Consider the following 11592-nt stretch of genomic DNA (forward strand, 5'->3'; position numbering starts at 1 on the left):
AGTTTCCAAAACGAATCGGCAAGTTGCCAAAAAGTTTTAAGGCAATTGCTGAAAACAAAATATTTCCGAAACCGAAAACGGAAACAACCCATATTCTTGATTCTAAAACAAACCTAATATCTTTTAGATTGAATTTAGAATAGCAACTTCCTAACTCTTTAAAATTTCATCCTACCACAATATCTAATCATAGTCATGCCAATATCGGCAACATTCTCAACAATCATCGTAAAATTATAGATAAAATTGTGGATCATATAAAAACAATGCTAAAAGAAATAATACCACCCCCAAACAATTCGGGAAGGTGGGATTAATGCAAAAATCATCGCATGCTTAGACACGAACCAAATTAAATTCAAATAGAAATTCAAATAACAATTAACTACCGAATTCAAAGTTAGCTACTGAATTTAACAACTTAACATCCAAACTACTAAAAACAATAAAACAACTAAATAACATCGAAACAATAATTTTTTTCTAAACAACTAGCCACGTGATGAAGATGGACCCGGAGATGGAGATTAGGCCTGGGATTGTGATGGGGCCTGAGATGAAGAAGGGCCAAAGCCATCCGTCCTTTGACGACGACACTCGTGCCTCACAGACGCCTCCTCAGAAGAAGAACCCCGTGGGGTGGGTAGTGGTCAAGAATATATTTTCTCGGAACTTCTGCTGAGCTTCCATCTCGGCCTTCATCTCTTCCCAACACTCATCCTCGCACTGGGCACGAGTCTCAAAGTTATGATGGATGGTAGCTTGCCGAGTCCGGAGATCTTCGCAAATAGTATTAAGAGAACGCATGCCACGATGAAACACCGACGTGTGTTCTGCATCCGACCTACACCTCTCCAAGGCATCGGCATCAAAACATGTCGTGTCCTCCTCATCCTCCGAGTCAATCTCTTCCCCTACCCTGTCTTCAGGAAACCTCCAAACCTTCTGAACACAGTCCGTATATGCTACGACATTCATATGCATCTTAATCATAGTACGCTCAGTTTTCGGAGTTGCTCTCAAATTCATCATGATCTTTGTTATCAATACAGGGAGAGGTGCAATACTCTTCCCAACTCCCCTAATCATATTAATCAAAAACTCCAAAATACATAATTTGTACTGCTGCTCCTGGAGTATCCAAAGAACATGAAGACAGTTTAAACTGATATCACTTACCTTCTCTTTTCCCGTGACATTCCTACCAATCCACTGAGCAACAGCCAGCTGGTTGGTTCGCAATGACGACTGTCAAACACAATGCGAGCTCGCATTGTAGTTCCCTTCCATAACCGTCACATTCATCAAAGGCTCGATCCCACCAAATTGGGATTCCTGTAATGTGGCGTCGAGATGGCGTCTAGGCAGAATGCCTAAAACCTCAGTCAGCAACCTCCTAGATACTTCTTTCCTCGTCCCGGCCACTTTAACAAAAACTCAATTCCCATCCAACTCTCTCTTTTTATAGAACTGTTCCACCAAATTAGAGTGATAGAAATCCTCTGTCGAGTACCACAACCTACTCCAATCCCTCATAATCATCTCGTCACCGTAAAACGGTGCAAAGCGGTCGGCCATAAACGCTTGTTCCGGCAAAATTCTCTGTCTTTGAGCCATTAGAAGTTTTGGACTGATTTGAGGGTTTGTATAAGGTGTAGGAAACAATGTGAAACAACCTCACTAAAAAAAACAATGGTGGTGGCGCAGTGGTGGCGCGGCAGTTCGAAATGTTTTGGATTTTTCGAATGTTTGGGTGGTGGAAATTGGTGGAGATGGTGGTGGGAATGGTTTGGAGAAGATTTGGGGTGGGCTTGTATTGTGGGCGTGGGCGTGGGTGTAGTTAGGTTTCATTTTTTTTTTTATTTTGCTTCTTAAGTTTTTAGTTTCAGCTAGTGTCTGCTTATGTCCCAAGCAATTTATTTCTTATTACCATAACGGGTGGAACTCTTATAGAGTTGCGTCAGTTTTTATTTTCTATATTAGTATGTTATAACTTTGTTTTGCAGATGTTCTAGAATTTCACGTGTTTCCATGGTATTTTTCTACACTTAGGAATATTGGTATTGTTTCCCTTCTCTAGGCCCTTGATAATCTAGAAATCTTACGTAGCTTTTGCATTAGAATAGTTTTTAGAAACTTAGGTTAATATGTAGGTAATAATCTTTGGATCTATCTATAAATATGTTACATTAGTATCTATGATTGTTAACAGTAAGTTTCTAAAATCTAGGTGATAAACGTAAAAAGATAAAAGTTTACCTACGAAATGAACGATAAAACTCAAAACGTAAGTAAACTAAAACTTATTATTACGTGCCTAATTTATCAAAGATTTCTACTCTCAATCCTATGAGATATAGTGGAGTAGATGATTCGTTCCACTCCTAGTCCTTTCGCATGGTAATATTCTCTTCGTATAAATAATCTTAACTACAGTCTAATGAGAGATTTACGAATGGTAACTAGACTACGATGCAACTACCCACAAGATGCAACTAGTTGACTATTTAACAACTATGGGAATACTACGTCGATTCTATGATAAGGAGTTAGAGGGGGATTGATTCCACCTTAGCTCAACTTAATCCACTAACGACGAATCGTCGTAATCCAAATTGAATCGCTGAGAACAACTGGTTATTCCTAACCCTAATTACACATGGCATTTCTACCAATTCATAACTAGCATGTGAACGATTACACCCATTCTCAGGGTGAACTAATCATTTCTAGAGTGGAAAGGAAATTACGACGACTCTACGGTAATCGGAATCAAGCTTTTATCAAGGCTTCTCAACCCCCTCTAATGGAGGTTTAGCCGAGAATCATCACGCTATCATTCCCAATCAAATTCGAACAAGACATGATATAAAGATTTGAACTTTACTTGTTTAAACTCAATTCAAAACTACTCATGCAATAATTGAATTAAACTAATAATGACAAATAATTGAATCTAAGAATTTAAACTAAACAATTAATGGAAATGAAACTAGATTATCAAGAACACGATTTTATTAATCTAATGAATAATAAACCAATGATTCAAATACTAAATTAATAATCTACTTGTTCTAAAGTAATTAATTAAACATGAAACTAGATTTAAAACAAGATATGAAAAACTAATTAATTAACTAATTGAAATTCTAAAACTAAGTTCTAAAACTAATTAATGGAGGCTAACTAATCTAGGTCTAACTATCTACCATTAACAAAGAGTCAAGCTCTTGTTTTTATACGTTCAGATCCAAAAATCGTGCATGGGCTTGGAGCCATGTTTTGGGCCAAAGAATCAGGCCCAAAACCCAATTCTTTCAGTCCAAAAAGGCCTCTTCAGCTGCAGTTGGCTTCAATAGACTTTCCGTCCACTTTTGCTCCTCTGATTGGGTCAACGCTTAGACCATTGGAAAGCTCTTTCCGAGCCGGTCGTTTTGACCTAAGGTAGGCCCAATTCCGAGGTCTGAGTCCAAAGATACGGCCTTTGGAAGTTCTGCTGACTTTGTGTACTATTTCTGCCCGCGTCAACTTTTCAGCTTTTGACCGGGCTTTAGAAAGGCTTTGTCTTCTTGAATCTTGGCCTTTAATCACAGAACTCTTTAGCAACCGACCTTTGCTCCTTTATCTCGCTAAAGTGGCATATTTCTGCACATAATGGACATTGAAGCCTGAAATGCATAAAAACACGTAATCAGTATTAACTCTTAATTATTACTCACATAATTGGTCTAAAGGTATGACTGTTACAGGGTTAAAACTACAGTTTTGAGCTCTTATTACTAGGCTAGAGTACTTATTCTACAAATCCTGTGAGAATATAGCCTAAAGCCTTCTATGAGTGAAACGTTAGAGAAATGACACAAGGGAAAAGTAAAATCCGGATAGAGAAATCACACGTCCACTTGCTTGATCACTATACCATATCCTAAGCAAGAATTTAGGCCCTCTTTGGATCGCTATAGCCAGAAATTCAAACCTATGAATTACTTTCAGCTAGTCGCCCCTCTGAGCCTTTCTTTAGCCTTTCATAACCCGCAAATCTTTTACCCTGTTACAAAACCAAAACAAAATAAAAAAAAAAATAAAAAAAAAAATATATCAACCTACGCATTGTAGAATGAGTATGAGAATAGAGATTAAGAATAGAAAAAAGAAAGACCTTTGAAATCAGGAATTTGTTAGTCGCTTCGAATAACAAAAGAAAGTTTCCATCCAAATAAAAAAAAATAAAAGAAAATAAAGAGTTAGAACTCCAAAAATAGAATCAAAGGAGTCAAAAGCTAAAGAAAAAGAAAAATATGGCTAAGGATAGAAACAAAGTGTAGAAGCAAAAGTAAAGAACAAGGTTTTCTCTAGTTACATAATATGAAGACTCTATTATCTCAGACTTGTCCTTTTTGAATATCCATTTCCTTCCTTCTTAAGCCATCTCCTAATCCCTGCAACACCTAATAAAAACCTCTAGCTCAATTAGGAATAGGTTAGTGTGATAGTAAGTGGTAGATGTGTTTGATCGACTCCGACTTCCTTGTGTTTCATTGAGATTGTAAGGTAAAGTGTGCCCACTGCACACTAGAGTAGAGAAACTTGAGCGAAAAAATCAGAGTGGTTTTTGTCTTGACATTTATGTGAGGACCTACTTAAGGACGTTATTCCGAGTTTTTAGAAACGGACCTGCTAGTGCATTTCATAGTATTACTCATTGTATATATGTTTATTCGTATATGATTGATTATTATGCATATATTAGCTTAGGTTTCGACTTGATTATTCTTTATTCATTGCTAGTGATAAATATAGATAATTGGGAGCATAAATAAGGAAACAATAGTTTTATTTCTTAGTCATTGTAGTATAGATGAAGTTTGTGAGTACCTTCACTGGAAAACTCTCACGAGGCTATAACTCGACCACTAGGGAATTCCTAGTGGTTTAAGGCCTTGTTGCATATGGTCAATGCAATCGCACTCGGCGAAACAAGATTAGTTAGAACTCCATTTTTGGTCACTTATGCTAATTTCTTATATTTGCTTGAGGACAAGCAAAATGTTGTTTGGGGGTGGTTTGATAAGAGCCCAAAACTGTAATTTTAACCCTTTAACAAAAATACTTTTAGACCAATTATGCGAGTAATAAATAAGAGTTAATGCTGATTACGTGCTTTTATGTATTTCAGGCATTGAAGTCAATTATGTGAAGAAATGTGCCACTTTGGTAAGATAAAGGAGCAAGGGTTGGTTGCTAAGAAGTTCTGTGATTAAAGGCCAAGATTCAAGGAGAAAAAGCTTTTGTAAAGCCCGGTCAAAAGCTGAAAAGTCAAAGTCAACGCGGGCAGAAACAGCACACAAAAGTTAGCAGAACTTCTGAAGACCGTATCTTTGGACTCAGACATCAGAATTGGGCCTACCTTATGTCAAAACGACCGGCTCGGAAAGTGATTTCCAATGGTCCAAGCCTTGACCCAATCAGAGGAGTAAAACTGGACGAAAAGTCTATTGAAATCAAAGCTAACTGAAAAGGGTTATTTGGACTGAAGAAATTGGGCTTTGGGCTCGATTTTCTGGCCCAAAACATGGCTCCTCAGCCCATGCATGAAAATGTGGATCTGGTCTCCTCCATTTCAATACACAAGACTTAACTCTTAAGATATACTTAGTTTAGGTAGCAAATAGCAATGAGAGATAGTTCTAGATCTAGATTTTAGATTCAATTAAATTAATTAGTTTCTATTATCTTGTTTTAACTTAGTTATTTGAATCATTGTTTTATTATTCATTAGATCAATACAATAGTTAGTTCTTCATAATTTTGGTTTTGATTTATTAAAGTACTTAGCTCTAAATTAAATTACTTAGTTGTTAATCATTTCTTAGTTGTTAAGTTATATTTGAATTCTGTCATTATTCAATATAGTAAATTTACAATCTTTATATGATGTCTAGTTTAAATTCGTATGGGAATGATAGTTTGATGACTCTAGGCTAAACCTCTATTAGAGGGGTTTGATGAAGCCTTGATGAAAACTTGATTGTGTAGTGTAGAAATAGTTGTAAGAGTCTATTCCACTCTAGAAGATAGTTGATTCGCCATGAGAATGGGTAGAACTTTCTCACATGCTAGTCATTAGTTGGTAGAGATTGCCATGAATGATTAGGGATTAGAACAACCAATTCTTATTGTAAGAACGTAAGAATTTGATTACAACAATCTATGCTAGTTTAATTAAGTTGGATTTAAGGTGGATTCAATCCTCCCCTAATTCTTTATCTAGATTCAAAGTTTAGTATTTCCGTCATTTCGTTATTCGTATCTTGTTAGCATAATTTGCATCGTAGTGTAAATCCCACATTACTCTCATTAAACTTTGGATATACCGATAGTCGTAGAAAACATTGAATACTAACGAGCTAGGAGTGGAACGAATCTTTTACTCCATCTCTATTTCGATAGATTCGAGGGTAAGAAAATTTTTGATAAACACTTCGCGTAAAGTTTAGTTTTAGTTTTACTTGTGTTTAGAGTTCAATCTTTTATTCTTAGGTAAAACTATTCATTTTACGTTTATCAAATGGCACCGGGAAATGGAAAACGCGAACTGTTGGTTTGAAGGAAAGGGAAGCGCGTGCATGCGAGTTATTGGTCCCAAGCCCAATTCGATTTTTCGAAGTTTGTTGATTTTCCCGCGCAACTTCAAACTAAAATTCCCGCTTCGTTACCAGTTCGATTTTTGCGAATGAGATATGGAAATGATCAGGAGAGAATTTCCAATCCAATGATCCATAAAACACTCTATTCCGATCATGGGGTGACATATAAGAAGATGGAAAATGCCTCAAAGTATGTGCATAATGTAAGTTATACGAACGAATGAAATCTAGATTCATAGATAATGTCAACCAGAATCGAAATACGATTAAACAGCTTAAGCAACACAAATGGAAAGTTGAACAATCAAGTACGGAAAAACGAACACCCCACCCCCAAACAAATTTTAGACAAAAGAGTTTAGAAAATTTGTTTTAAAAGCGGGTCTTTTAAAGTCAGATTCCCGAGACTTCCTAAATTACTATTTTTATGATTTTAACAATTTTTATTTTTTATGAATAAGATTTAATATAAGAAAAACAAGAAAGCAATAAATGCATAATTCACACCATAGAGGAACATGACTAAAAAACCGAGAAAACATGCAAGAGTGGAAAACGTGAATTATGTTAAACGTGGACTTAGGATCCGGTACTTATAGCCACACACTCCATAGGGAGGACCCAGTTACCTGAATGGTGCACTTACCAATATATGGGATTGTAAGGAAGTACACCAAACAACAAATAACTGTTGTGGGTTTTTCCATATAACTGCCGTTTATAGTCAGATACTTGAGACTTTAACAAATAACTGGATATATATATATATATATATACCCTACAGTTTTTCATATATCAACAACCTAAAGAGTTGTGGGTCTTTCTATAAATAAATAACTTGGAATTCACCCCCAAACAGAATCAAACACCAAGATTTTCTACGACGTAACTTAGTGAAATGAAAGTGAGGTCTGATAGATCTAGGATGTAACCGAGCATGCACCTTCTTTTTCATCTTTGAACGAGAGGGTGTCCAAGTGAATGATCATGAGAAAATGGATATTTATGGAAGAGATGTTGGATATGGATAAGTTTTAGTCGTAAGGGATGGAAGAAATGAGAATGTGGGTTTAGCACAAAACTCATTCATGGTGTAGGTAAGAACTGTCTCCATTCTAAAAATAAAGGTGTCATATGCCTTTCCCTTGGGAATTATTTTCGTATTAGGAGGATTTAGAAATTCATTAAGCACAGAAGAAGCACGAGGGTCAAGCGCAAACTCCAAGTTCCTTTGAAAAGGTGGAAGGTGGGGAAAATTGGTGAGGGAAGATGAATGAGTGTCAGCTAGAGCTATCAGGTCTAGATCATCAGAAGCCTTGAGATATGCAAGACATTCCTCAATAGGTGGGTCAAAATAATCACTGGGATATAGGGTGAAAAATTCATCTTCCTTCATAGCGTCAAGGGATGAATGGATGTTGATAAGTGGGGACTCGCAAGGTGGCAAAGAAGAGTTGTAAAAAAGTCGAAGGAAATCTTTCTCGACTTCCAGGGAGTTTGTGTCAAAGTTGAAACTTCCAAAGGAAAGGAATTAGTGCATCTGATCATCTGGAAATGTGGTTTTGAAATAATCATAAGCTAAACTCTCGATCATGCTAACCTCTCCATCGATATTCATATCAAGAACCTGTTTACTCATTTTAAAAATATTGACCTCAACAGAAAGATGGCCAAAGGACAAGGACATCGAACCATCGCGGCAGTTTATAAGCGTGTTGGCAGTTGCCAAGAAAGGACGCCCTAAAATGATCTGAACAGAGTTGTTAGCGACTTCTGTATCGAGGATAACAAAATCAGCAGGATAGTAGAAATCCTGAACCTTAACAAGCATGTTTTCCGCTACACCCTTAGGATACATGATAGACCTATCAGCTAATTGCAACGTCATTGTTGTAGGTTGTATTTCCTGTAGACCTATTTGTTTATATAAATAATAAGGGAGTAAGTTAACACTCGCCCCCATGTCTAATAAAGCAGTGGTCGTGTGAGTATCCCCTAAAGTGCATTGTACCGAAGGACGACCAGGGTCCTTGTACTTAACGATTCCATTATGTTCCGTTAAAGTTGGAAACTGTTCAGTTAAAAAGGCATCTTTAGGAATCTTTGTCTTAAGCCTAGTAGTGCACAACTCTTTGAGAAACTTAGCATGGTGAGGTAACTTTTTAATTGCTTCAAGAAAAGGTAAGTTTATCGTTAGATTTTTAAAAACTTCCCTAATCTCGTCAAAATTTGTATCCTTATTTAACATAGGTAATCTATGAGGAAATGGTGGTTTCTCTCTATGTTTAGCGTATGGGTCAACTGGATGTCTAACCTTGTTTTCTTGTTTCTTAGGTTGTGGTTTAACTGGTACCTCTACAGGGGTAGGATCTTCAGTTTCTACGTCGGTATCTAGTACATTATCTAGTGTAGGGACCACTGGTTGGGTAACTATAGGCATAGTTACCTTGTTATCAACCACTCTACCTAAACGGAGAGTGGTAATGGAATTTAGCTCACCTACGTTTTCATTGTCCTTACTAGTATTACCGTTTACCTCAAAGGCTGTGTTTGTTGTTTTAGGATTAGGTATCGCTTGACCTGGAAACACACCTTTGGGTTGTACTTTCTCTTGAGCTAACTGCTCTAAGGAAAGTTGGATGGCTTGTAAAATCTGTTGTTGAGATTGCATAAAGGTATCGAAATGATCCGGTTGTGGAAGAGTGTTAGCTATAGGTTGTATGACAGTAACTATGTAACGTTGATTATTAATGGGTGGATTTTGATAGTTATTATTTACCGGTATGATTTCTCTATTAGCTTTATAATTATTATTGTTATAATTATTATAATTTCCTTGTCTTTTCCCTTGCCTCAGTTGAGCTTGGTTGTAATTGTTTGTTAGCCTACCATTTAGGTTAAACAACCTTGGAGGTTGTTGATTACTTCGCCAACCGAAGTTGGGGTTTTGTCACCAAGCTGCGTTAGGCTCGCTATTAATCAAACAAACAATATCTTGTTGTGATTGTTGTTGTTCATAGGCGAGAGGACAATAGGAGTCGGGATGCTCTTGACTCAAACAGAAATTACATGGATTGGAGTTGACATTCATGACGGAAATAGGCTTTTGTTGAATAGAAATAGCCTCTACCTTTTTAGTCGATTAAAATTTTAAGTTCTAGATCGGGTTTCATCTCAAAACATACCGGTGGCCTTAACTGTTGTAGAAGAACTAGCGGAACAGGAGATATATCACTACTCGCTTTATTATTATTACGCTTAGTTTGATCTTCTAAAAATTTATAAGCCTCTAAGGCTCCTTTACTTAAGAAACTACCCCCATTCATTATGTCAAAGACTTCTTTATGGTGGTGTAAAAGTCCTTTGAAAAAGGCACGAACTAACGTGTCTTTCTCGAGGTTATGGTGTGGACACTCTATAAAAAGATCGGTGAAATGATTTCAAGCCTCTGAAAATGATTCATGAGAATTCTGTCGAAAAAAATGAATCTTAGAAAGCATTTCATCGGTCTTTAGTGGTGGGTAAAAATGTTCCATAAATAGTTGAACAAGTTTAGCCCACGAGTTCACAGAATTAGTCGCTTGGGAAGTTAACCAAGATGTCGCCTTATCGGCTAAGGTGAAAGGAAACACCCTCAGTTTAATTTGTTCAACACCAACCGTAGGATGGTGGAATGTAGTAAGGACTTGGTCAATCCTACGCATGTGCTGATAAGGCTTTTCATGGTCTAACCCATGAAAAACAGATAACAAATTAAATATATTTGGAGGAATTCGGAAATCTCCCACTGGGTCTGATAGAACGATGCAAGATTTCGGGCTATAGTTCAAGGCTTTGTAAAAGTCAGAGATAGGAGACTCTCTTTCTTCAGCCATTATTTTAGGTGTGGTGTGTGGTATGCTAGCTAGAGGTATTGTGAGTGGTATACTAGAAAGGCATGTTTGTTGACGTTGCCGATTGATTACATTAGGAGTTTTTCTTCGGCCTGACCTTAATCTTATGCAAGGCTAAGACCAATCTTAACTAAACACGACAACACACCAAACAATCCTGATTTGCTAATATGAACCTCTAACAGGTGATGCAAGGTGTGGAAGAAAGAAGTACCTGAATGCCTCCTTGCTTCGCTTATGAATAGCGTCTTGTATACGCGTGCTCACTGTGTATAATGAGTTTGAACACTGAATAACTTGAAGAAATGGACGTTTGAACTAACTTATGGAAATCGGGCAGTTCAGAGTAGAGGGCGCAGGTCGCGCTCAGAATCAGCCTAGGTAGGGCGCGGGTAGCGCTTAGGTCCAACTCGAGCTCCAGGAGCTTCAACGCGGGGGACGCTCGATCTTTGCCTTAGCAAGGCGCGGGTCGCGCTCAGGTAAAACTCAAGTTCCAGGAGCTTCAGCGCGGGGGGCGCTCGAGTTTTGCCTTGGGCAAAGCTGGTCGCTTCGGGTAAACTCAATTTCTAGGGTGATATTTCGATATTTGCTTAGTAGTAGAGATGTCACACTCCGTGTATTCCTGCGAGGAAAAATTCAGTTCTGAAACAAACAACCACAGTTATAATCAAAACAAGGGTGGGTGGGTTATGGGACTTTGGAAGACTAACAATACTAAAGAAAACAATACTAAACGGGAACTAAGATGGCAGCGGCGCCATTTTATAACTGTAAAATGATAATTTTACTCACGAATAAATGATAAAATTCAAACGCAACTAAAACTAAAACTAAACTTTACGCGAAGTGTTTATCAAAGATGGCAGCGGCGCCATTTGATCCGCTGCTTGGGAACGAGCTAGGTAAGAACGTAAGAATTTGATTACAACAATCTATGCTAGTTTAATTAAGTTGGATTTAAGGTGGATTCAATCCTCCCCTAATTCTTTATCTAGATTCAAACCTTAGTATTTCTGTCATTTCATTATTCGAATCTTGTTAGCATAATTTGC

Source organism: Coptis chinensis, chromosome 9 (genome assembly GCF_015680905.1).
Source record: "Coptis chinensis isolate HL-2020 chromosome 9, ASM1568090v1, whole genome shotgun sequence".
In the NCBI taxonomy this organism is placed as follows: Eukaryota; Viridiplantae; Streptophyta; class Magnoliopsida; order Ranunculales; family Ranunculaceae; genus Coptis; species Coptis chinensis.